General features: G+C 41.8%; 1 protein-coding gene across 3 annotated transcripts in view; it reads right to left on the minus strand.

The window, feature by feature from the left end:
- The window catches only part of MYO6 (myosin VI), a 160,801-nt gene extending 133,973 nt beyond the window's left edge, over positions 1-26,828 (minus strand). For all 3 annotated transcript variants that reach the window (XM_089530895.1, XM_089530894.1, XM_089530893.1), the window contains exon 1: positions 26,781-26,828. The gene's annotated coding sequence lies outside the window, so the exon portion shown is untranslated. The remainder of the gene's footprint in view (positions 1-26,780) is intronic.
- Between the last annotated feature and the right edge of the window lie 1,064 nt (positions 26,829-27,892).

Genomic DNA, 27,892 nt, shown 5'->3' on the forward strand with positions numbered 1-27,892 from the left:
CAACAGCACACAAATGCATGAGCAAAAGTTTTGAATTACTCTTGTAAATCAATACACTTTAGTCATTCCAGCAACCAATTAGTATGCACATTTCTTCACAAGATACATGAACTGCAAAAGTATTTGTCTTAAATTAATTGGTTTAAAGTAATTTATTCAATATGGAGTTTTTAATCGCTGTGGTTTAAAATAAATCCATCCTGATTTAAAGAGCAAATACTCCCCCTCCCAAAGGGACACTTACAGTTGAATCCTAACACGTATAGTGAAGATTTAAAAGAGTTTCTGATGGAATCATCCACTGTTTCTTACATGAATCTACTTCAGTCAGAACAAAAATAATGTCTTAGAAGAGGAATGAGCAAATTATGCCATGGGGGCCAGTTGTGGCTTCTGGACCCCCCTTTTGTTGCCATTGAAGCCCCTACTAATCCTCCCAAGCCCCCTGAAAAATTAAACATTTTTGGCATGATTGAGGATGGCACTTTTTTGCCTCAAAACCACACAGACAGTTCCCAAACTGTGTGAAAATATGCGAAAATTTCCCCAATCCACAGACACCTCAGAACCCTGTTGTAGTCATTGTTGCTGTGTGTCTTCAAATCATTTCTGACTAATGGCAACCCTAACACAAACCTATCACAAGCTTTTCTAGGGGTGAGAATGTGTGACTTACCCAAGGTCACCCAGTGGGTTTCCATGGCCGAGTGGGGAAACTGAACTCTGATCTCCAGAGTCATAGTCCAATGCTCACCATGCTGGATCTCTCCAAATCCCCATGCAACCCTCAATATTTCAATATTCCTCTGAAACTCCTCTCAAAATGGTACCAGGAAGTGGTGTAATAGAGTCCTTTCACCATTTTGAGAGGTACTGCAAAGGAAAAGAGAGACATTTGAGCTTTTGGGGGGCTGCAGCTTACTGATTGGGGGGTGGCCCCATGTAGAGTTGCCAGGCTGGGAAGCAATTGGTTGTTGCCCCCATGCAGTTTATCCAACTCTGTCTTAGAATCATAAAAAAGTACAGTTAGAAGGTTCCACCAATGGTCATCTAGTCCAACCCTACTGGTGCTGAACGTCCACAGCTAAAGCATCCCCCTGCCAGATGGCCTTCTAGCCTCTGGAGATTATCACATGGGAGGGACATGGGAGGGACAGCATCCTTCTCCCATCCTTAAACTGGACTAATCGCACGATCAGGGGTCCCATACGCCTCTGCCGTCCTCCTCCTGTGGGTAAAATATAATGGAGCTTTTTTTACCATGTGTAAAGTGTCATGGAGCCATCATTTGGTATTAATGGGAACTTCTCCCATGTGTTAAGATCATCTTCGTTTGGCCCCCAATCGCGCAATTAGCCCAGTTTAAGAATGGGAGAAGGACGGCAGAAGAATGCTGTCACTCCCATGTGATAATCTCCTGAAATTAAAAACTTGCAATATAGGAGATTGCAACACATTGCAAAGTACTACGTTTCACTGTCAAATAGTTCCTACTATCAGAAGGTTCTTATTAATGTATAACTGGAATTGTCTTTCCTTGTCATTTGAATAATTCTGTCATACAGACAAGAGTAGAGTGGGAAGGGATTTATCCTTTAGAACAAGGAAGAGGTAAACTAATGGCATTCTAGATACTAAATTGCAACTCTCATCACCTTTCCCCACTTAGTTTGGCTCAGGGTGATGGGAAGTGTATGCTGAATGGGGAAACACAATCTATGTCACTTATCACTGCAACAAGGATGTTTTGAACTAGGCTGTTACAGAGCCATTTCATGGGTGGGAGGAATAATACTCCTTTAGTGCAGAGTAGTGGTTAAGGTGTTGCATTGGGACCTAGGAGATCCAGGTCAAGTCCTCATGTAGCCATGCAAATCACTGGGTGATTTCAGTAATAACATTGACACCTACCTTACAGGGTTATTGTGAAGATAAAGTTGGTGGAAGAGAGGTACATATGCTGCCTAGAGCTCACTGGAGGAAAGGCAAGATGTAAATGTTTGTAGCAAATGAAATAAGATGACTTCCTTAATTTTAGTATTACATACAAAAGCATTATATGCCTACATAGGAACTCAACCCAAATACCATCATTATACACCTCTTGGGCAAGTCACATGCTCTCAGCCCCAGGGGAAGGCAATGGCAAACATCCTCTGAACAAATCTTGGGGGGGGGGGGGGGGACAACAACCATGATGCCTTAGGGTTGCCTTAAAGTCTGAAACAACGTGAAGGCACACAACAACCACAAACAAAAAGAATAGCAAGAAAATCATAGAAGACAAGTTATATTTAAAGAAGGTTTGTCATAAAGAAGTACAATATTGGCTTGTGTTTTTTTAAAAACAGAACAAACGTTTTCTCAATGCTACCTTTGTACAAGAATAGGCTAGTCTTTTCCAGTAGCAATACACAAACAAGAATATTTATATATCAACATATATACAATTAACATGTAAAAACAATCACCAAGAGCCAAAGAGCTAGGTGTGCCTAGAGATCATCTTGGGCATGTATAGTGGGCAGGGCTTTTTCTTTTTAATTTGTCCTTGCTCCTGCTCTTTGAACAGAAGGTCATCAGTAGTGTATCATAAATGGCTATTGAAATTTCCCTCAATTTCAAAACTTGTGTGACAGCTGTTCAAGAAACACAAGCCCAAACAGAGTGTGTGTGTGTGTGTGTGTGTGTGTGTGTAAGTAGCTGTCCAGGATACAAAGACCTCCACAATACGTTGATTTGCTGGGGGTGGGAATTATTTCAATTTCTCACTCAGGTGTTCTTCTAACAGGCTAGAATGGTTTAACTATCAAAGTGCATCCCAACAATGTCTACTGAATAGACCTTCTAATATAGGATGTAGTCACTAAAGGTCCTGAAATGCAACTCTGTCAAATAAAGCAGTGACATGTATAGGTTATGTATAGGATAGAAAAGAATATTAAAGAGAAGAGAAGGTTGGTTATCTTTCACTTTTTTAATTTTGAATTTATTTTTTATGACTTTTTTATGTTTTAAAATGTGTATGTCTATATTTGTCCTTTTAAACTGTTGGGATGTTTTAACTGATGTTGTTCATTGTTGATCTGTTGTTGTTCCCCGGCAAAGTGGGTAAGAAATAATAATAATAATAATAATAATAATAATAATAATAATAATTCATAAAGCCTCACCTTAGGATGTCCTGTTACATTCAGTAATATTTCAGTTGACAATTTTTCCAAGCAACTCAAACCAAGGTTTATTTAACTTCATCCTTGGAACCATGTGTAAACTTTACACAAGAGACTAAAGTTGAAATCCTACTGCTAGTCCCAACCAGTGCAGACCCACTGAATCACTTCTAAGTGGCAAGTTACCACTTATTTTAAGTTTTGCTGGTTCAACAGATCTACCCTACTTGGGACTAGAAAATGGATTTAGGACTACAGGAACTGACAAAGGTCACCAAATCTTACATTTTTAACCCATACAAAAATCTATGAATGATCGCATATCAAAACCAGGCTATGGTGGATTCTTTTTTCTTTTCTTTTTTGGCCGGGGGGGGGGGGGGGAAGTATAGTTCCCAAAATCCCAGCCAGCCTGGCTATAGAGCATGTTGGCTAGGGATTCTGGGAGCTGTAGTCTCCCAAACTAGCTTTTCCACGTATACAGGCAGCCCATTTAAAAGACATACTAAGCATTAACTTTAAAATTACCACAACACACAAGGTAGGGAAAGGGAAGAACCTAACATGGAACAAAATTTAATGGATTAGGAGATGTCTGGTTTGAATCCTCTCTTGGCCATGGACTTACTAGGTGGTCTTGAGCTGAAAGACCACTTCTTCCCTCTGCCTCAGTAGTTCCATCTAAAATAATGGGTACATAATACTGGCCTGGGACAGACCACCTGAAAAGGGCGGCCTGCCAGCAACCTACTTTCCTCCGGAGGGAAGCCGCAGCTGCCAAATCGCACGGCTTCCCTCCGGAGGAAAAAGAACCTGGGAAAAGCAGGTTATTTTTCCGGCACAGGATGGATGTAACAAGTACGTCAACGGCGCACTCATTACATAAGCAATGTGCAAAAGTCGTGCATCATTTGTGTCACAATGGCGGCACCCATGTACACGGGGCGCCAGCACTGTAACGCCACTGCGGGGTATTAGGCTTAGGGATCATACGGTTGCCACACAGTCCCCAACCCAAAAATTGGTGCTGGTACGCCGCTTGTTGGCGGTATGTACCATGCCACTGACATCTTTTGTGATTTGTTATAAGGATTACAACTGGAAAACACATGTACAGTGCTTTGGATGCTTGAAACTGATATGCTAATGTTTGCTTGTTCATTTTTTCAGACCTATTCTATTCTATTTATCAGTAATTCAAAGTACATTTGTGAAATAAATTACATTATTATGTCTACTTTTGTAAATAATAAATTCTATTATTATTATTATAGTTCATATATATAGCATTGTACGTTTACACAGCGCTTTACATAGTCATCAACCAAGATAAAACCTGACTATGGCGTACAATCTAAAATCAAAAGCAGCAAAAATGATAAAATAACAACTTATAATATAATATGTAAAAATTACATAACAAATAACAATAAGAATCAAATAACATGGCAAATCATACTAACAATAAAAAGGAAAGAAATAGATAGCAGTTCACAACAACAGTAAAAAAAAATGCATAGCAATTAACATGGCAAAACAAATACAACAGGATATTAATCCGCATTCTCAATCCCCCCCATCCTGATCCTGTTTCTACTTATAAGATTATACTTACATTATTGATACATTATCAGACACCATTTTCTGCAGCAAAATACATATTTTTCAGTAAGATTCACAACTATATCCAACCCTGATGCAATTCAAATCAGTTCCCCCACAAAATCCAAATTTGGCCTCAGATGAGTTGTGCCAAGCCAAACAAGGAATTTCCTGTGTAGTCTTCTTGTGTTAATATTCCACTCTTCAACCATAAACAGAATCCAAGAATAGAGATGACTCTTGTACACTTTTTTAATGTTGAAATTTTAGTCCACTTGGGATTACTAAAACTTAGCAGAAGTATAATTCAAAATTAACTCCTATTTATTCCTTGTAGATGGAACAAATCAGCTTCTTGTTTCTATGCATCCTTCAGTCCTGTTAATTTTCTTTCATTAAAAACTGAACACACTAAAATATACCCTTTCTACCTTTGGGGGCCTAAAGAGATAACCAGCAAAATGCAAGTTTATGACCAACATCTTCAAAAAAAGTTCTCCTGTTTGGTTTGTAACACCTTGCCTGATGAAGAAGCCAGTGAAGCTACAAAAGCTTGCAACATGTATATTGTGCATTTTGGTTGGCCAATAAAGGTATCATTGTTTGGTGGATTTTTTATTCGATTTGTTATATGGCCAACATAGCTACCCCTGGATGTTTCCTGGTCTCCAGAGTTGTAGTCCAATGCTCAAACTACGACACGAGGCTGGCTCCATACAGAAGACATATTAGGAGGAGTTTGTTCTCCTACTTATGCTTACCAGAGAGTGACTTATTTCCTGGTAGACATTCATAGCATGTGGTAGTAACTGCTGAATTAAATAACAGAATGTATTTTATTCTGACACATTATGTACAAGAATAAGAGATCCTTTCACACTACACAGTTAGAGAGAATAGAATGCAGTAATTCCCATTACTGCATTCTATGCAAGCCTTGGGTTGTAGTTTGGAAGGGCACTGCAAATAAAAGTCTAAAAACCAGTGACAACTGTGGTGCTCCTGGAATATTACACAGACAATAAAAAGAGTCTGAATTCAGCAGCATAAATGTTTGGAATCTGGATTTGATTTAGGAAAATTTTCCTCTGCAAGTTTTGTCTACGTACATGTGCCAGAATATCTTTTCTCAGTCCCTCTTCTTTGGAATACACAAGGCATTTGCTAGGTATATTAATCCTACTTCCCTGTGTCTTGCCACATTTTGGTGTTGCAGGACATAATTGGAATGTACAGTGGACCCTTGTTATACACTGGGGTTTGGTTCCAAGATCCCCCGTGTATAACAAAATCCATGTATGCTCAAGTCCCATTAAATATAATGACATAGCAAAATGGTGTCCCTAATAAAAAATGGAACATCAAGGTAAATTTATACTTTTTTGGAACATTTTCAAACCGTGTATGCTTGAATCCGTGTATAAAAAATCCGTGTATAAGAAGGGCCGACTGTAATTTTTTTTCAGGGCTACAGAATGCCATCCAGTTGTGCAACCCAAAAGCAAGTTTGGCCAGTATATGTGCAGAATTCCATGCTAATTACTATGACCCTATGGCTTAATTACTACTAGCAGTCAAAGAGCAAAAACAATGTAGTATTTAAGATATGGAGCTGTGAACCAGGATGCCTGGTTTTGGCTTTTATCTGTAATTTTCTATGCATTTCTCACTTTGTAATTACAGTACATTTATCTGGTATTACTTGTGTTAAATCTATATACAATATATTGCTTTTCCATTTAAATTCTCTTATTACTGACATCCTCCTTGTTCATTTAGTATTGCGGTTGAGTGCTCTCCAGACCCTTTTGGACCTTGGAGAACTGTGTTAAGCTCCCTGATCATCATACTCCAGTTCCCATTATTCTCAAATGGGTGGGGATGATGACAGTAGTGCTAGAATACACAAAGTTGGGGAGCCTATCACAAAGCATTATATCTGGACTGGGAGACTGTGGAAGGGTAGGGTGCTGAATTAGCCACAGTCACTCAGTGCACCAGCTCCCCCCACAAAAAAAAAAATCAATAACATTTTTGCCCCAAAATGCCCTCTACCATGTGGGCATTTTCAATGTGTTTTGGAGCCTTCATGCCTTTTTTTCAACAGCAAGTGAGTGGAAGTAACTTTCTGTTTCAAAAAAAGCCTCTCCTAGTCATAAATTGGGCCAGGGAACTCAAAATGAGGTAGAAATCCCCCTCTATCTAATTATAGATAGACTGCAGCTTAGCAATCATCTTATCCATGCTAAACGCAGAGTCTGGGAATTAAACATAATACAGTTACCTAAAACTAGCTACTTTACTGATAAGAAGGTTTCCTGGGAGTTACATTTCAAATGTAACAAGCAAGAGGGAAATTACTACTGAAAATCCTATAAAATTACTGGGATCACCTTATGTTGTTGGGTGACTTGAAAGCACAAATATAAAGAATAACAAGTTTTAGTTACTTTCAAGGCATATTTTGTCCTGTCACATCACAGAAATAAAGCTGTTTTGCACCACTTTAACTTCCATGGCTCAATGCTATGAAATTCTGGGATTTCTCATTTGGTGATGCACCAAAGCTCTGTGACAGGGAAGGCTAAGTATCTCACAATCCTACAAATCCCAGAGTCCCACAGAACTGAGCTATGACATTTAAAGCTGTGTCAAACGGGACTTTTGACAGAAACTTGCAAATTTGATGCCATTCTCTTACCAATCCCAAAGTTCTTCAGCTCTCAAAAAAGTAATGGAAAGTAACAGAAAAGTCATAACCATGCAACAAATAATGTAACAAGCCACTTTTCAGCAACCAATCACTTTTAAAACTCTGTAACAAATAGAGGGAACATTTTTAAAAAACATTTTAAATTCTGGCTAAAAGCAGAGGTAGTTTGCTGATTACAAGAATTGTTCCAAACTCCTTACTAGGGTAATTTTTATTTGATTGACTGAATTTTATTCAGTCAAATAAAAAGTTTATTTAAAAATGTGTGTGGATTTTCATGAGGGAAAAAGAAGTCCTGATCTCAAAAATAACTGACCTGATGTTAGGGTCATAGCATCCATATGGATATGGAATTGGGGAGGCAGGTCTCCAGATATTAACATTAGGCTTTATCAGGTGATGGAAAGCTTTTAAGTTTCACTTGGAACAATCTCTAGGAGCCCTTTCACACTACACAATTATATCACTTTGATTCTACTTCAACTGTTTTGATCACATCCTGTGGAATCTTGAGGTCTGTCAATTTATGAAGTGCTAGAGGAGCTCTCTGGCCAGTAATTCTAAATACTCTTCCTCAAACTGCAAATCCCAGGATTCCACAGGATGATGCTCTGTCAGTTAAAGTATAATAATTGTGCAGTGTAAAGGGAGCCTAGCCATGGGAGTGGGCAGCCACTGGGGATCCAAGAACCATTTCAGATCTTCCAGATTATGCTGGGTAATTCCCACAACTACTGAAGAGAAGAAAATTCTCTGAATACTCTGCCTAGCTCTGAATGCTGTGCCCTCTCCCACAGTGCAAAATAAATTATGCAGAAAATACACATCATGCAAATTGCTGTGTCTACATAAATTACATATGCTCTAGAATCCAATCTTATTGCTTGCAGAATCTGGGCTACCCAGGCATAGAATTGTGATTTATTTTCAAGGTAAGACTGTATCCAAGAAATGCATGAGAAAACATCCAAAAATAATTATTTCCATCAGTCCCAGAAATGAATATGCACAACTCTGTCTATAAACTTTTGCAAAAACTGACAGTACATTGCTTTAACAGATACATGAAATTTTATTTGGACATTTTCCCCCAAGTTCCATCTCTCTTTTCTTTTTTTAAATCAAAATCCAAAATTAAGTTCAAAGCAGTCCTTTATGTTAGCATCGAGTGTGTACAGATCTTTAAACCACAGCATCCAGGCTCAGAAATCTTCCACAGCATTTAATAATGAAACAGGCACATTTACTAGCTGAAGGATACACCTATTATCACTTACTCAAAACAACTTAAGCTTAGCTGACGTATGGGCAAAGCATGAAAAGGCATGTGCTAAAATGCAATGCTGTGCAACAGCCACTTGGAGAATGTACTCTGACTGGAAGCCATTTCCCCCCTAGTAAAAATGAGGTCACAGAAATTTAAGGACTGACCCGCCCCTTTAAATCATCTCATGAGAGGACAACTGCAATTTTGTTCAAACTCTGTGATCTCATCAGGAATAGGGAATCCACAACACTCCAGTGTTATTAAACTGCAGCTCCCACTATCCTTCATCACTGACTTTGTTCTCCATCCCTGACCTACAACAAAATAAGTTTGCCTAACCTAAAAAACCCAGCCACCCTAAGGTTGAAGAGGAATCACAAAATGTCCTGCTTTTCTCACAGTTCTTGCAGTTAAAATAATCTTCATGTTGAACATAAACAATAGAGAGAGCATCCATGTGTCTACAAGCAGCAGAGATAAGGCTGTTCCCCAGTGGCTACCACACAATGACCTTGCCTGAACAAATGTGGAGAAATACAACCTATCTTTATGAACCAGAGATTAAGAATTTGGGATAAGGAGGGGTAGAATTTATCCGAAGTGCCTTGCCTTCCTAATTCACTGCTTCTTGCACTCCCGGTATCCATAAATATAAGCTAGGCGGGTTATAGACCGCCCATTTGGGGCGGTCTGGACCCGCCCCTTTCCCCAGAGTATCGGGGCCTCAGTGGCCAGAACGGCAGCCGCTGAGGCCCCGATCCGCCGCTTTTCAGGCTGCGGGGAAGCAGCAAAACGCCCAAGGACACCCCGTGGCGGCGGGGAGAAGAGAAAGGGGCCGCTTGGCCCCTTTCTCTTTTAGTCCGCTGGGCGCAGCCGTCTGAAGGCTGCGCCCAGCGGACTAAACCAGGAAGGAGCTCTGAAACGGAGCTCCTTCCTGCTCCGTGTTCAGGGCACACTAAGCGCCCTGGCGCGGAGCAACGACGTCACATCCGCGCCGCCCCATCTAGAGGCGGCACGGCCGTGACGTCCTCACGGCGGCGGCCGTATGAAAGGGCCGCCGCCGTTTAGTGCGTGACGAGCACGCACTAGGGTTAGGGCGGTGCAGAACCTTTCCTCTGGGGAAAGGTTGTATCCAAGAGTATCCAGGAGGATATCTTGGGATAACTTTGGCCGGTTACAGACCGGCACTTTAGTGCGTGACGAGCACGCACTAGGGTTACAAAAGGGCGGTGCTTCCGCACCTCCCTAACCCTAGTGCGTGCTCGTCACGCACTAAACGGCGGCGGCCCTTCCATACGGCCGCCGTCGTGAGGACGTCATGGCCGCGCCGCCTCTAGATGGGGCAGCGCGGACGTGACGTCCTTGCTCCGCGCCAGGGTGCTTAGCGCGCCCTGAACATGGAGCAGGAAGGAGCTCCGTTTCGGAGCTCCTTCCTGGTTTAGTCCGCTGGGCGCAGCCTTCAGACAGCTGCGCCCAGCGGACTAAAAGAGAAAGGGGCCAAGCGGCCCCTTTCTCTTCTCCCCGCCGCCACGGGGTGTCCTTGGGGCTTGAAGCCCCAGGGACACCCCTTTTCAGGCTGCGGGGAAGCAGCGTTTTGCTGCTTCCCCACAGCCTGAAAAGCGGCGGATCGGGGCCTCAGCGGCTGCCGTTCTGAACACTGAGGCCCCGATACTCCGGGGAAAGGGGCGGGTCCAGACCGCCCCAAATGGGCGGTCTATAACCCGCCTTTGTTACACCAGCAGCAGAATTTTTACAGGGAAAAAAAGAGTTCTCGGAAGAAACTCCAGAAACTGAAAAGACAGGTCAACACAGAGGACAGCAGCCTCCTCTCACTCCCAGCTGCTTTAGCATTGTTTGTGCATGTATTCTGTGCCTTCAAGTTGTTTCCGACTTACGACAACTCTAAGACTCATGGGATTTTCTTAGCAAGATTTGTTCAGAGGACGTTGGCCATTGCCTTCCCCTGAAGCTGAGAGGATATGGCTTGCCTAAGGTCACCCAATGGTTTTCCATGCCTGAGCCAAGATTCAAACCCTGGTCTCCAGAGTCATAGTACAACACCCAAAACACTACACCATGCTGGCTCTCGTTTTGTCATTATGTCATTCAAACAACAACAAAATAAAATGGCCAGGTACAAAGAAGGCCAGAGAAAGATTCCATTTCCTTCAGGAGTCATGCAAGAGAGAATTTGGGCAGTAGCACCTTGCAACACAGGGATGGGGGGAAGGCTGCATGTGTCAAAGTTCACAGAAAATTCTCAGTCAAGGTCTTAGGGAACTGACAACATGTAGGTTTAATTCCAGGACAGCAAAGTGTGGCTCTCCACATGTTACCAGAATGCAGTCCCCAGCTTTCCTCACCACTGGATATACTGGTTAGAAGTGGCAAGACTTCCAATCAAGTAACATCTGGAGAGCCACATTTTGTCCATCCCAAGTTTACTTTCTGAATCTAGCAAGGAAGAAACCAAAAACAAGAGAAGCCAAAACATGGAATGAAACTGGGTGGGTTCTCTGTGCCATTCTGGTAGTATCACGGTGCGTACACCTCCCAATCTTCAGTGTTTCCACATAACGATCAATCAATCAATCAGGGACAGTTTCCCACTTGAAAGGGGAAACTCACAAACACTTCCCTAAATAATCATGAAACCACCTATTTTTCAACAATGCATATAATATGGTCAAGGTATTTCTAAACCTCTGGGGAAAGGTTGTATCCAAGAGTCCAGGACCCTTGAGATAACTTTGTTTCACTGGCTGCAAAAAGTTTTTACAGGAAAATAAGGGGTTCTCCAGAGATTCTGATGATTCCAGGAAAAGAGAACCCAGAAAGTGAAGGGACAGGTCAACACAGATAGGAGCAGGCTCCTCCTGCTCCTAGCCCCTTTAGCATTACCTCTTCAGCAGTACTGACTTTACCCAGATTTTAAGAAGCTGAAAACAAAAAAAATCTCACCTTTGATCACCCAGTCTAGACCTGCTGAAGAAGACATTCTTTGTAGTGCTTCCTTGAAGAGGAAGAACTTTTATTCACAAAGCTATTCACAAAGCAAAACATTTTGATTTCATCATTCTCTTTGGGGAAGAAAGTTTACACCAAGGGATGAGTCCTGTAAGCTTCTAGAAATCACTCTGGGCTGGCAATGTACAAATGTAATAGGTAAAAATGATGTGAGGGATGATGGATTTTTAGGCTTCAGTAGCTTTGAGGGCAGGACAAAAACTAATGAGTCATGTCTGCTGGATGATTCAGTTCTGTTCATCACTCCACGCATCAGTTTCCCAGTGCAATGCTTTGATACAGCTAAAGTGAACGCACCACAGATATAGAGTTATACCTCAGCCAACAAAGTAGATGTGTTCCTGGACAGTACCAGAGGCAGAGGCAACATGCAGTAAAATAGATTTCTATACTACAAAAACAATAAAATATATTTCAAGAAACCTTTTATCCAAAGCTAACAATATGTACATGTGTAATTAAACAACTAAGGCTGCATCCACACTGCAGAAATAATTCAGTTTGATACTACTTTAACTGTCATGGCTCAATGCAATGAAATTCTGGGAATTGTAGTCTCTTGTGGCATCAGTGCTCTCTGACAGAGAAAGCTAAATGTCTCACAAAACTACAAATAAAGTAGTGTCAGACTGGATTATTTCTCCAGTGCAGGTGCAGCCTAGATTAGGTAAACCTTGCATAATTAAACAAAGACTGTCAAGAGACTTCTTCCAAAAGTGATTCAGGAAAAAAAATTATTTCACAAGGCTTGGTTTTTCTTATGCTTTCCATTTTAGTGGTCAAACTTATACATCTATTCCTTCATATACTGGAGACAGCTGTTGTTTATGCTGCTTGTTGCAGGCAAGGCACACACAGCTATAGGAGGATTGGTTAGAGTATAATCTTGCTCTTTTTCAGCTCAAACTGGGTTGCACTGTTTACTGTAGACACACTGCTGTATCCCATCACCAGGTCCTCCACCAACCACCCATTGCCAATGCTGCTAAAAAACAACCCTCCAATTAGACCGAGGACAAGGAGAGGATGTGTGTATCAAAAAGACTTTATAAAAAGGAGCTTCTTTGTCAGAAGCTGTGTTAAAAGAGGCATGCCTATACTTGTATGGGCTGGCTGTAACTCACCAATGAATGTCAACTCTACATCAAACATCAACAATATGTAAGATCAGATCATATATGAACATTCCAACACATTTTAATTTATCACTTTACAGAGAACCATAAGGTCACTGATCATGAATACATGAACTTTCTCAACTTAGAGGCTAAATATATATTGCAATCCAACATCTGGCAAACATGGTTGCTTCAGTTAAGGCTGCTCAGAGCTGCAATCTGGCAACATCTGGCAGGCCATATGTTTCCCACCACTGGCTTATGATACTATCCTTTATCAGGTAAGAAAATACAGTCTACCTCCTGCAGACATAATGCTCAAACAGGTATATTAATGATGCAATTTTATATACTGATGCAATTTTAGGCTGCATCAACAGAAGTATAGTCAAGGGAAGTAATAGTACCACTCTATTCTGCTTTGGTCAGGCCTCACCTGAAATATTGTGTCCAGTTCTGGGCACCACAATTAAAAAAGGATATTGAGAAACTAGAGCATGTCCGAGGGAGGACAACTAAGATGGTGACGGGTCTGGAAACCATGTCCTATGAGGTACGATTTAGGGAGCTGGGGATGTTTAGCCTGGAGAAGAGAAGGTTAAGAGGTGATAGGATAGCCCTGTTTAAATATTTGAAGGGATGTCATATTGAGGAGGAAGCAAGCTTGTTTTCTGCTGCTCCAGAGACTAGAACGCGGAACAATGGATTCAGACTTCAGAAAAAGAGATTCCACCTCAACATTAGGAGGAACTTCCTGACAGTAAGAGCTGTTGGACAGGGGAACACAGTCCCTTGGAGAGTGGTGGAGTCTCCTTCCTTGGAAGTCTTTAAACAGAGGCTGGATGGCCATCTGTCGGTTATGCTTTGATTGAAAGTTCCTGCATGGCAGGGGGTTGGACTGGATGGCCCTTGTGGTCTCTTCCAACTCTATGATTCTAATCTATGAAAATCCAGAATATATTTGCAGCTTGCTTAGAAGCAAATTTCATTTCTGTGCCAGATCCAAAATTCCAGCACTAAGAAGGATCTGGTGCCTAGCCAAGAAAAACTTTGTTCTTGGATAGTGTCAGAATGGGCATCATGAAAATTTTACACAAAACACATTCTTAATTAGTTAATTTGATGATTTTGCTAGTTCTCATAGGCACTATGAGAAGGTACTTTATAAAGGTGACATAGGCACATGTCACCTTTATAAAGTACAGGTGATTTGTACCCAGTTCAAATCACTCTGCTCGGTTCTGTTCTGCTTTGTGCATAGCTTACTTTAACAAGGACAACTCGGAAGGAACATACCAGAATGATGTCATGTGAACTCATTTTTAATAGCATGGATGCTACCCTTTGAAGTAATTATTCGATTTTTAAATGTCTTCACATTCAAAAAGTCTTTTTCATATGTTTTAATTATTTATTTGCTTGGTTATGTTAAACTAGAGCAGATACACATCATAGGATCATTTACGGGGCTGAAAAAACACAAAGAATTCCTGTGACATAGCATTACAATGTCCTTAGTTACTTGGTATAAGCTCTCCAGAGACCTGAGAACATTTGCAAATACCTTCATGACAGCGAAAAATATTTACCTCCCTAATGGGGCCACGTGCAGGGTGTTCAGATGTCATAACCTCAAAGGAGGACAAGGCCCCTCAAAATGTTGAATATTCAAGAAAAATGTAGGACATTTTTTTTAAAAAAGCTACAAACACTAATTTAAATGTAAATTCATGCTCCATATAATGCCCCAAATAGAGGACATTTTGGAATTCCTTCTGGACAGAAGATCAAAATGAAGAACATGTCCTGGAAAAGAAGAATGTCTGGTCATCTTGGTCAAGTGCCTAAGCCTTTCCCAGTACCAGTAATTCAAACTATTCTGATCAAACTCTACTGTCTTCAGTTTTTATGAATAAGAATGTTTTCACTCTCATTATCCACCTGTCAACAACCCATAGTTTACAACTGTTTGTTGCCATGTCCAACATATAGTGACCCTAAGGCAAACATATCACAGGGTTTTCTTGGCAAGATTTATTTTAGGATGGGGGTTGCCCTTGCCTTCCTCTGGGGTTGAGAGGATCTGATTTGCCCAGAGTCACCCAGTGGGTTTCCATGGACGAGTGGGGATTCAAACCCTGGTCTCTATCATCGTTGTCAACACTCAAACCATTACACCACCCTGGCTCTAGCCATTCATTATAACTCCACAGCTAGTGAAAAAGACGTCTGGCTTCCATTGACATTGTTATTGAGTGTGCGACTTCAAAACCACTCTGACTCATGGTATTTTCCTGGGAAGATTTGGTTAGAGGGTCTTTTGGGCTCTTAGGCTGAGAGAATGTCATTTGCCCAAGGTCACCCAGTGGGTTTCCATGGCTAAGCAAGGACTTGAATCCTGGTTTCTTGGAGTCCTGGGCCAGCATTCAAACCACTACACCACACTGGTTCTCTTGCTTACACAGGTGCCTTGATTAAATCCCAGCTTTCCCCAGCTGGAAGGATTTTGACTGATGAAGAATAAAAAGGCCCATGACCTGAGAGAACCACTTGCAATTAGTGGAGAAGACTAAATTAAATGTTCTTCTGATATGTGAGCCACCAGTTGCCTTTTGTATCAGCTGCAGATAGTTTTATGTGTCCAAGAGAAACAGGAGTTCTTCTCAAACTAAATGAGCTGCCTTCATGCAGAAGCACATTGAAATCAAATTCATTTGACATTAATGTATTATTATTATTATTAAGCTTTATTTATGAAGCGCTGTAAATTTACACAGCGCTGTACATACAATCTTTTTAATTGGACGGTTCCCTGCCCTCGGGTTTACAATCTAAAAAGACATGACACAAAAGGAGAAGGGAAAGATGGTGGGGAGGGGGCCTCTCTAGTAGGATAATACATATAAAATACATAGCAATACAGGAAGTGATTCAATAAAACAGACAACAAAAGAACATCAAATAGCAAGTGACAATTATGCAATGACTGGGAACGCTTCTCTGAACAGGATGGTCTTCAGCTCCGTTTTGAAGCTGGTTAAAGAAGTGATGGCTCTTGCTTGTGGGGGAAGAAGGTTCCAGGAGTGAGGGGCAGCAAGTGAAAGGAGGTGAATCCGGGATGGGGCAGAGGAAATCCTGGGCTGTGACAGCAGACCTTGACTACCAGAACGGAGGGCCCTAGTGGGAAGGTGAGGAGAAATAAGGTCTGATAAGTAAGGAGGGGCCAGTCCATGGAGGGCTTTAAATGTCGACAGCAGGAGCTTATACTGAATGCGGAAAGGGAGGGGGAGCCAGTGAAGGGATGCCAACACAGGAGAGATGTGGTCAGAGAGGTGGGTGGAAGTGATAATGCGTGCAGCTGAATGCTGGACAGAGATTAAAGGGCGGAGGTGAGAAAGAGGAAGCCCAGCCAGGAGGACGTTATAGTAATCGAGTCGTGAGATCACTAGGGCATGGACCAGGATCTTGGCAGTAGAGGCAGAGAGATATGGTCGGATTTTGGCAATATTGTACAAAAAGAATGTACAAGCCTTGGCTGTGGATCTGAGGGATACACGACAGAGAAGAATCCAAGATGAAACCAAGACTGTGGGCTTGCTGGACTGGTTGAATAGAAATATTGTCCACAGAGACAGAAAAGGAGTGTTGAAGGGTGGGCTTAGGAGGAAAGACAAGAAGCTCCGTCTTGGACATGTTGAGTTTCAAACGCCGATGGCGCATCCACTGCGAGACAGCTGTGAGACAAGACGAACGGTCAGGGGTGGAAAGATACAACTGAGTGTCATCGGCATACAGATGGTAGGAGAAACCAAAAGAGCTAATGAGTTTTCCTAAGGACAGTGTGTAGAGAGAAAACAGAAGGGGACCCAGAACAGAGCCCTGGGGAACTCCAACAGATAAGGGAACAGGTGAAGAAGTCTGACCACCTGCAACTACTGCAAAAGATCTGCCAGACAAGTAAGATCTAAACCAGTCAAGAACAGAGTCTGAGAACCCAAGGTCAGAGAGTATGTCAACTAGGAGACAGTGATCAACGGTGTCAAAGGCTGCAGACAGATCGAGAAGGATGAGAACAGAGTAAAGGCCATTAGCCTTGGCCTGCAAAAGGTCATTCGAGATCTTAGTGAGAGCTGTCTCTGTGGAATGCCTTGGGCGGAAACCAGACTGAAAGGGATCGAGAATGGAGTTGGCTTCAAGAAACTCAAGACAGCGAGAATAAACAACCCATTCCAAAACCTTAGAAAGAAAGGGAAGAAGTGAAATCGGACGATAGCTAGACAAAGAGGAGGGGTCAAGAGAAGATTTTTTCAGAATTGGGGAAATGAGAGCATGTTTGAGGTCCGACGGGAAGGAGCCTGTAGAGAGAGAGAGATTGAAGATATGGAGAAGCGAGGGCAGAAAAGAGGGAGCTACAGAAATTAGAAGACGAGTAGGAATTGGGTCAAGCGGGCAGGTTGCAGGTTTGGAAGAGTTCAGAAGTGTAGATAGTTCATCCAAAGAAGCAGGAGGAAACACAGAAAATTTGTTAGGCGAGGGCGATAGAAGATTATGAGCAGAAGAAGAATCGGGGGGAACTATCTCAGAGCGAATTTCTTAGAATTGCATCACTCTAGACCAGGGATGGGGAAACTGTTGCCCACAGGCCACTTTTGCTGCTACTGAAGCCCCTATCAGTCCTCCAAATCCCCCAAAACCTCTCTTTTGGAATGATTTTGGGGCATTTGGGAAAGTACGAAACTGGTATCCAAAGCTCACACAGTTTTTCCACCCCTGCTTAAAACCATGGCTGGGACACATTTGGCCCTCCTGGTTTTGTTGGATTACAACTCCCATCAATCCTAGCTAGCATAGCCAATAATGAGGAGTCAAGGGAACTGAAATCTAACATCATCTGCATTGCCACATGTTCCTCGTTTCTGCTCTAGAGTCAATAGGACGCTGCTACCACAGTATTAAAAGCAATTTATATCCATTTACACCAGCACCTTTCACATGATTTTATAAAGCGGAGGAGTTCAGAGCCATAAATTACTTTGTTCTGCTATTTATTACAGGTGGATTAAGAATCATTTGCAAACCCTAACGCTGCATCTCCAACTTCACTGGCTTATCTCCTAAACATAGGGCACTACCATGCTGGCAGGACCACCTGCTGCAGCCATGACCCAGGCTGACTCTGGTATCTTTAAAAAGAAGGTTAAAAGGAATATCCACTAGACACAACATTTCTGGTAGTGGAACATCCTGGGGAATACTATGCCTGCTGAAATTCTAACTTTTCTGTCATCCTTATAGAAATGGAAAACTCAGGCCCTGGCCTTTGCAACTGCAGCTGATAACCATGGCAAGGAGCCTTCATGTTTAACCACAAGGCCTTTACACAGGGAGAGAGAGAAACAGTAGGTATCCTATTAAGCCCCACCCTACAAGCTTCTGATTACCAGAAGGTATGAAAATGCCTATGACTAACAAGATCATGATGCACAGAGGTCTCAATGGGCAGAGCAAGCAATTCCTTGCTGCCTGGTAGCTAATAACAGGTAAGTACTACCTACAGCTACTTGGTATCAGGTGTTTCTGTGCTCCACTTCACCTGGTAGTTCAGTGCAGGGCCAGGTGCCAATTAATGCCTTCTCATACCAGCACATGTTACAGACAACATGGATCTTAGAATTGCATCCTTTTTTATGTTAGTTTAGTTTTTATTTAAGCAGCTGTTTGATATAATGTGTGTGTGTGTGTATCATATCAGAGTGGTTTTCATGAGTATGTGTGTTTTAGTCGTGTTTTTAACTTTTGTATATTTTTATGTAATTTTATACTGTTTTAAGATTATTTTAATTGTTTTAAATGTTACTGTAATTTTAAAAAAAATGTTTTTATCTGTGAGCTGCCTGGGGCCCCTTCTGGGAGGAAGGCAGCATACAAATAAAATATATAAATAAAAAATCCTCAATGTAAGGAGTCAGTAAGAGGCTCCTAGGTTTAGGTCTGTGGATATGCAAACATAGTCAATACATTATGCTGTCGAAGCAGCAAATGGCACCCTTTCCCATCATCCTCAAGGCCAGCTGAGTTATTATGCATATGAAGGGGAAAAATACTCATGTGACTTTCTCCATCCCTAACAGTGAAAATATCAGACTCATACATTATTGGCTAAAAAATAATTTATAGGATACCCCTAAACTGCTGCCTAGGGCCAGCCCTGATGCGTACAGCTATTGCTTTAATGGTACTGAGGCCACTCCCAAATTTCTTTTCTTGTTCCTGTTCTTGTAAGTCAGGTGGCTTGACCATGTCCATTTATGTCCTATTAAGATTTGTTCATTATTATTATCACACAACACTGACTCATCTGTGCATACCCTTCCATAAAACAGAATTTGTATCTTTTGTACATGTGTGTTTCTCCAAAGTACAACCAAAAGGGGAAACAGAATACAACTTCCCTTCACTCAGTGAAACTTTGTAGAGACAAAATACCAGACACCTTAGGAAAATTACTTAATGTTCAGTTTCAACAGAAATATGGTTCAGGGTTTTCTCTTCACCACTGAAGAAGTCAAAGGCAACGCACCATGTTTTGTTTCTGAATCAGTACACTGCTCCTGCTTTGGCCTACTGGAGGTTAAGGTAATATACACTCGTTCAACCAGACCTAAATAATAAGCTAATTTGATAAAAACATCCAGCAAGCAATGGAAATCTTCAGCCAATCCATGCTATTCCTGACCTCCATTTCAAATGAAATCACACAAGCAGAATAAATCCTTTTTGCTTCTCCTCCTTACAGATGCAGAATATAGAATAATTAGTGCTCTCTTTATTATTTTCTCCAATGATCAAGAAAAACAATTTCTCCCCTTGACATAGGAACACTAGGAACTGAATTAGTTTGCAATCTATTCCAAGAGTGTCTCTTTCACCCAAAAGACTCCAGTACTTTCCTATTTAAGAACTGCCACTTTCTTACTAATATAATACTAATTGTTCCTTGAAACAGCTAAGGAGATGGGAAGACAAAGAACAGATCTGGCACATTTTAAAACAGCTGCCATCAACAATTTATGATGTACTTGGGGACTGGCAGACCTCTGTTACTGAGACTAGGTTGAAGCACAAGTCTCATTTTTCACCTCCCTGTTAATGTGTCATACTTCCAGCCTAAGAAATCTTAACTGAGTTGTCAACCTTTGTACTCTCCTGAACTTCAGATCAGGTTCACAGGTCATTTTACAACGTAATGATTTCAAGAACTGTGTGAGAAATTAGCTCACTTTCCAAGAAGGCTCCTTACCCCCTTTTCACTAAGCAACCAGCAGCAAAGATATGAGATGTCTTTCTGCTCCAATTCAGAATCTGTTTGTTAATTATTCAACAATATTTTCCCCTTTAGTGAAAGCATATTCACCAGATCTACTCTCTGCTGCTTTGACAACAACTTAAAGGGTGAAAGCAATAACATTTACTGGAAGCTTTCTGAACTACATGCAAGGTGCTATGGCTCATGAGGTCGTCTTGGATCTGTTGTGCTATTTGGGTCATGTGGCTTGGGTGCACTAGGGGGACATACAGTGCCCATTTGCAGCCTCCTAGACTCCTCCATCAAGCATATCAGATATATAGAATCATGGGAACTGGGGGAAAGTAATGTTTTTATACTGGAATATGTATATGAGATGCCATACAATGGAACATAAATACTTTTACTAGTCAGACAGCCATTCTTGCAATTTCCTTTCTTTGTGATCCAAGTATCATAGGTCAGTGCTACTTAAAGCAGTGATTGGTCCTAGTCCCCAAGCCATCCACTGCTGGTCCTTTGAAGAATTTCCAGAAAAGGAAGAAACATTTGTACCCAATTGACACAAATATGGTACCAGACCTATGCCTATTTGGGGGGGGGGGGGGGGATTGCTGATCACCTGAAAAGCACTGTCCTAGCTGAGCGTGCAGCCTCCTTAAGAATTGTTCTCACTCATCCTTCCAAAATATCCAACACATTAGTCTCTAAAATATCCAGCTAGTTTGTTTCTTTGGTTTTACTCTTGTGAATTTTACTGTGCTTTATTACTGGGATGTTTTTATGATGTTTTTATATTGTATATTGCTTACATTTATGCTGTACCCTGCTTTGATCATTTTTTGGAAAAGTGGGCTATAAATAAACAGTATTATTATTATTTATTATCCAACACCTTTGGACAAAGTTAGGCACAAGGACAATCTTTTAAGTTAGGCACAAGGACAATCTTTTGAATTTGGTTGAGAAGTGTTAACACATTTTATAGCAAGTGACCTTTACAATTCTGAGTAGTCGTCTTTTGAGAAGTGGCCACTGCTTTTTTGGGACAGAGCCAAAGAGTGACATAAGTTTGTTAGCAGCTTGGACTCACCCAATGAAAAGTGTGATTTGCTTCCTCTGAGCAGACTATAATGTGTTCAGTTTTTCCCAGTTTTAGAAAAATGCCTTGTAGGACAGAAAACTGCAGGAGGAGAGACACTGCCTAATATCTCTTGCTGAATGTGTTGGTTCCATAATTCTTTGGCTCTGTACATGTCAATATAATTAATATAAATTAATGTAACTAACATAATTTTGTAAACTACTTTGGATCCCATACTGGGAGAAAAGAGGTATATAAACTGAATAAAATAAATAAACAAATCTTGCCCAGAAAACTTAATGATATGTTCACCTTAGGGTTGTCATAATCAGGAAGCATGTTAAAGGTGCACAGCAACAACAAAGCTTGCCAATAATGACTCTCTTTAGCATTATTTTATTATTATTTTATCAAAATATAGCTTATATTTTAAAAATAATGAGTAAACCCAAGTTGGAAATTGTGACCATCAGCCCACTAAAATACGCCAACCCAGTGTGGTGGTTTAAGTGTTGGACTAGGAATTTGGAGAACAGGGTTCAAATCCCTGCTCAGCCATAGACGCCTACAGGATGACCTTGGCAAGTCACATGCTCTCAGCCTCAGAAGGCTGCAATGGCACTATGAACAAATGTGGCCAAGAAAACCCTGTGTTAGGTTCACTTTAGAGTTGCTATAAATTTGAAAAGACTTGAACACACACAACAACAACAACAAACTATTTTGTAACCAACATCTACAGACCATCTCTCTGTTAGACAAGACCAGCGTCTCACTTTCCTGACACTACGACACAACTTTCCTCAAGTTCCATATAAAATTTAAGCCACTTAGGGCAAAGTATAGATTACTGAAGCAGGGATCATCTTACATGAACTGAACTGTAGTACTAGCAGCGGTACTGCTCAGAAGCAGGATTTTTTCAAAGCTCATGCATAACTGACTCTCTTACCTTCTGTACCGATCCAGATTAAATTTATATTCACATTTCACAGTCCCTCTGTCAGGATGGGTCCTTTGAATTCCTGTTATCTCTAGTTCTCACACTGTAAGACTGTGCACTACAGTGCAAGATACAGTTGTTACAGAGACACTACCGAAAATTACCTCCATTGTGTCTTGGAACAATTGTTGCACAGAACTCATCTCTTATGTTCTGAATCTCTATCCTCATTTCATTTTCATTGTGATTCTTGGAACAGTTGTGGAGGCTCTCCTTGTGTACTGTTAGCTCTATATACATTTGAGCACTTATATTAGCTCTTAAATATACAAGTGGCTGTTTGTATATAAGCTGTCCCCTACGGTGACTGTAGTAGGTGCTCAGACACCTTTTAAATCACCAGTTATGCTGCTTCCATATGGCATCCTTGGAACATTGTCTTTAAGAAGAGTGAATCTGTTATATTATTATTATTTTATTTGTGTCTATCCCACATTTTTCCCAGAGTGTCATACTGAAAACATCCATAACAGAGCAGTGGTAGGATGATATTCTAGATCTTAGACCATCAGACAATTACTGTTGAGTTGCACAGGGCTTCAGCCATCACTATATTAATCAGTCTTGAAGTAGTTTAACAAATGTTCATATAGGCCTGTTACAGACTGCCAAAATAAAGCTGCTTCGGGTCTCTTTGGAGGTATGCTATTTAAATGATGCATGGGTCCTAGGAGTCCGGAGGTCGCGCCAAAGCCACACTCCATTCCTAAGCACTGGACTGCAGCTTTGGTGCAGCTTCCGGATTCTTAGGATGCATGCATCATTTAAACAGCATACCTCCAAAGAGACCCGAAACAGCTTTATTCTGGCAGTCTGTAACAGGCCATAGAATCATGGTTCGCTCAGAGAATTTGAGATGTTCTATAAAGAAGCAAGCAAACAATGGCAAGTAGGACCAGGGACCACTTGCTCTTCACAACTACAGGGCTATAATTCCACTTTAACTGTCATGGTGTTGGTCTATGGAATATTGGGATTTGTAGTTTGGGGGGTATTGTGAATTGTTAGCCAGAGAGCTTCTCCATTGCCTCCTCAAACAGCAAACCCTAGGATTCCACTGAATGCAGTCTATGGCATTTAAAACAGAATCACAGGGCTGCAGTTGTGTAGTATTAAAGAGCCCTCAGACTCACAAGTCACCATCTTCCCCAAAGGGCAGGAATGGAAAAGGTTTGTTGTTGTTGTTTCCCTTCAAGTCATTTCCAATTTATGGTGACCTTAAGGTAAAGCTATCATGCCATTTTCTTGGCAAGTTTCTTTAGTGCTGGGCCACAACACTTATATTCCCTTACCAATGACCATACCAGTTAGGGCTTTGCAGCCCAAAAACATCTCGAGGATGACACATTTCTCATCTTTGCCAGAGGGAAATGTGAGCACTGCCCTTGTTTCTAGATTATGCATTTTCCTCATGTGCCTCAAGTATTTGACTGAAGTAAAAGACAACAACAACCATGATCACTTATTCTCCACGTCACCAGCCTCACTTGTATTCTCTGTCCATTTCACATATCTTGGACAACAGGCTTTTGCCTTCTGCTCATGCTACTTGGTTTTTACTTATTTTATTTTTAAAGAGAACACTGTTCAAGGCCTCATGGGACTTTGCCTTTTTTACTGTAGCAGACAAACACAGCAATTCTCCTGCAATGTGTCTTAAACTCAGGTGTGCACCTGAAGTGAGAGGGGGAGAAAAGAAACTTTCAAACAAATGCTTATCTGTACTTACCTGCTCTTCACTGTGTTGAGAAAAGTTTATTCTACAATAAATCTGAAGAGAGGAAAGCCTCACTTCCTCCCACAATAAATCACACAATATTTCCTCTTCCCTTCCTTCCCTGCTTTATTTTTCACTCTGCTTGATTAAAATAGACTGCTATGTTAAGGACCCAGGGTTCTCTGTTAACACACTAGAGCCTCATGTTTCACACAAATCATCACATTTTAAATTAATTAACAAGTGGCATATTAATTTAATGAAAGAACCCAGCAAGGTAACACCAGCATGTAAAAAAAACCCAACAACAACACACATACAGGACAACCACTGCCTTGAATAAGCATGGATCTTTGTATTTAAATTGTTGTTGTTATGTCAGATGTTACAACAGCTACGCTCACACATTATATGGCAACACACACACACACAATGCATTTTATCCCTATACATACATACAAATTAATGCCAGGTGAGCACTTGAAGAAAGCAAATTAAAAAGCAGTGGGAAAGGAGTTATTTTTCAGAACTGGAAAAGCGACCTAAATTCTTTTTAGTTCAGCCCTTCTGCCACCTCTGAGAGTCACAATTGCTTCCTACAGAGGCCAATTATGGCAGTTAAGCAAAGGTCAGAAATTAAGTGGCAACAACTGCCACCCATGGGTCCCATTACAGAGTGGAAGGGAGATCACCTCCCCTCCCAGCAGGCACTGAATCGGGAACAAAATGAACATCCATATTTAGGATGCAAAGGTATCTCCTCTAGAGAAATAATCCAGTTTGACACCCCTTTCACTGCCATGGCTCAATGCTATGAAATTCTGGGAATTGTAGTTTGGTATGGCATCAGAGCTCTCTGACAGAGGTTAAATGCCTACAATTTCCAGAATACCATAGCACTGAGCCACAGCAATTAAAGTGGTGTCAAACTGGTAGGAATGCATTCTAACTGAAAGAGAGAAGCTGGTAATGTGAGCTTTCCATATGTGTGAGGCTTACAAATAAATTTGATCCAATCCAGACTGATTAGAGGAGGCCCACTGAAAGCGATGGGACTTAAAAGTTTGGCACAAACAACTGAAGCCCCACTCATTTCAGTGGATTCAACTGACTAAACCAGGGAACAAAATTCCAGCCTGGTGTAGTGGTTTCAGTGTTGGAGAGCAGGGTTTAAATCCCAGCAGGGACCTGGAGACCCACTGGGTGACTTTGGGCAAGTCACACTCTCTCAGCCTCAGAGGATGGCAAGGGCAAACCCCCTCTGAAGAAACTTGCCAATAAAATCCAGTGACAGGATCACTTTAGGGTCACCTTAAGTCAGAAATGATTTGAAGGTAACAAACAACAATAAGCAATTGAACCCCCACTGATTCCAGTGGGTTTGCTGGATGTATGACTAAATCAGGGGTCCTAAAGATGTGCACAAAAAGAGGAGTCGGGTGCACTTGTCCATATAGGCACATATTGTGTGCCAGCATAAAAGGGTCTCTCTCTCTCTCTCTCTCTCTCACACACACACAAAGTTACTGATATGTGCACACATTGTGCACCTGCACAGGTGGGATTCACTTATGCACACGCTTACCTATATAGGCACATATTGTGCACTTGCACAAAGAAGATTCACATATCCACATGCACACACACACTTATCCATACAGGAACACATTGTGTGCCTGCACAGGAAACATTCTTTCTCTTGCGCATGCACACACACACAAGGTTACCCATATAGGTACAAACTGTGCGCCTGCACAGGTGGGATTCACATACACACACTTACCTATATAGGCATACAATGTGCACATGCACAGAAGAGATTCACATTCACATGCACATACACACACACACACACACACTTAGCCATATAGGCACACATTGTGCACTTGCACAATGGAGATTCACATACACACACATACCTATATAGAAACACATTGTGCATCTGTACAGGAGATATTCTCTCTCTCTCTCTCTCTCATACACACGTACACAAAGTTACCAATAGGGGCACACATAGTGCATCTGCACATACGAGTTTCACACACACATGAGGTTATCCATATAGGCAGGGATTCATACCTAGACAGGCACACATTGTGCAGTTGCACAGAGGAGATTCACACACACACACACACACGGCTACCCATATAGGCACACACACTGAGCGCCTTCACGGGAGATTTACACACATACACAAACACACCCATCCCTATGGGCACATACTGTGCGCCTGCCCAGGAAGGATTCTTCCTCCTCCTCCTCCTTCACACAACTCCCCACATAGTCACCTCCCCAGTCTGCCTTTGGGGAGATGCTCTTGGGAAAGTGCGCCACAACAACAACAACAGCAACAACTTTTTCCCAGAGCCCAACCTTGGCAGGAGGCAGGGGGACTCTTTGAGGGATTGGCTTGCAAGCCCAGATTCCTCCAAAGAGTCAGGGAAGACTAGGGACCCATCTGCACTAATGGACTAATCCGGTTTGGTACCCTTTTGGGTTGCCAGGGCTCCAGGCTAGGGAATTCTTGTAACTGGCATCTTTGGATTGGCACCTTCGGTGCCACAAACAAACTACCCTTCCCAGAATTCCCTAGCCTGGAGTCCTCGCAGCCCAAATGGATACCAAACCGGATTAGTCCTCCGGTGAAGATGCACCCTAGAGCTTCCCAGCAACAAACCTAGGCAGAGAAAAGCAGGAGTAGAGGAAGGTCCAGGGAAGGGGTGAAACTGGGGATGGGGAGATAGGAGAAAGCATGCAAAGGGGACCCTACCTTTCCAAAGCAGCCTTCTCCCTCTTCTTCCTTGCTGCTGCTGCTGCTGCTGCTTCCTCCCAGTCCCTGCCTCCTCCTCCTCTCTCTCAGCTGCTCCCTCCCAGCCCCGCCCCTGCGTTCCAAAGGTGCCAAGTCCGGCCGGGATTGGGTGGAGCCTCTGCTGACGTCACCGAAGGAGCAATCCCCCCCCCTTGTCCACTGGTCCAGCAGGTCCTGGCTGGAATCCCCATCTTAGGCGGTGCTGAGCATGCTCAGTGGGAGACATGAAGGCAGCTGCCCTTTCCTGGCTGCCCTACTCTGGGAAACCTAGCCAGGGGGAGCAAGCTGTGGAGTGGGTACACTAGCAACCCAAATCCAGAAAAGAAAAACCATGATGCTATTTATTTATTTATTTATTTATTTCAGCAAAGTACACTAATATCCCAAATACACAAAACAGGGATAGCTTTAATGCAAAAAAATGCATGGTGCAAGGTTTTGTGGCCAAAGGAAAGTAATATCCCAAATCCACCAAAAATATATATCAGGCATTGCTTTATTAGGACAAGCAAAGTGCACAAGGTACATGGTACATAGCTTTTGTAGCAAAGTAGAGCAACCTCAATAAATAAATAAACCAATAAACCCCACCAAAACAGGGATCGCTTTATTGGACCAACCAAAATGGACAAAATTCATGGTGCAAGCTTTTGTGTGGCAGTGGTCCCCCAAACTGCTCTTAAAGAGATTATGGACTTCAGCTCCCAGAAACCTTAGCCATGTTGGCCTGGGATTCTGGGAGATGAAGTCCAAAATCCCTTAAAGAGGGTTTTTTGTGGCAAGGTACACTAACATCTAAAATCCACGAAATGGGAATAGCTTTATTGAGCCAACCCAAATGGGGGAAAAATACATGGTGCAAGGTTTTGTAGCAAAGTAGAATAATATCCAAAATCCACAAAAGAGGGATAATGTGGGCTGGGTGAACCAAAATGGACAAAATGCATGATTCAAGGTTTTGTAGCAAAGCACACTAGAATCCCAAATCCACAAAAGAGGGATAGCTTTATGGGACTAACTAAATGCAAAAAAAAACTGGGAAGTGGGTTGTGATTTAATATCCTAATTGAAGA

The sequence above is a fragment of the Sceloporus occidentalis genome, unplaced genomic scaffold, assembly GCF_023333645.1.
Source record: "Sceloporus occidentalis isolate IW3139 unplaced genomic scaffold, rSceOcc1.0.p SCAF_6, whole genome shotgun sequence".
Lineage (NCBI taxonomy): Eukaryota > Metazoa > Chordata > Lepidosauria > Squamata > Phrynosomatidae > Sceloporus > Sceloporus occidentalis.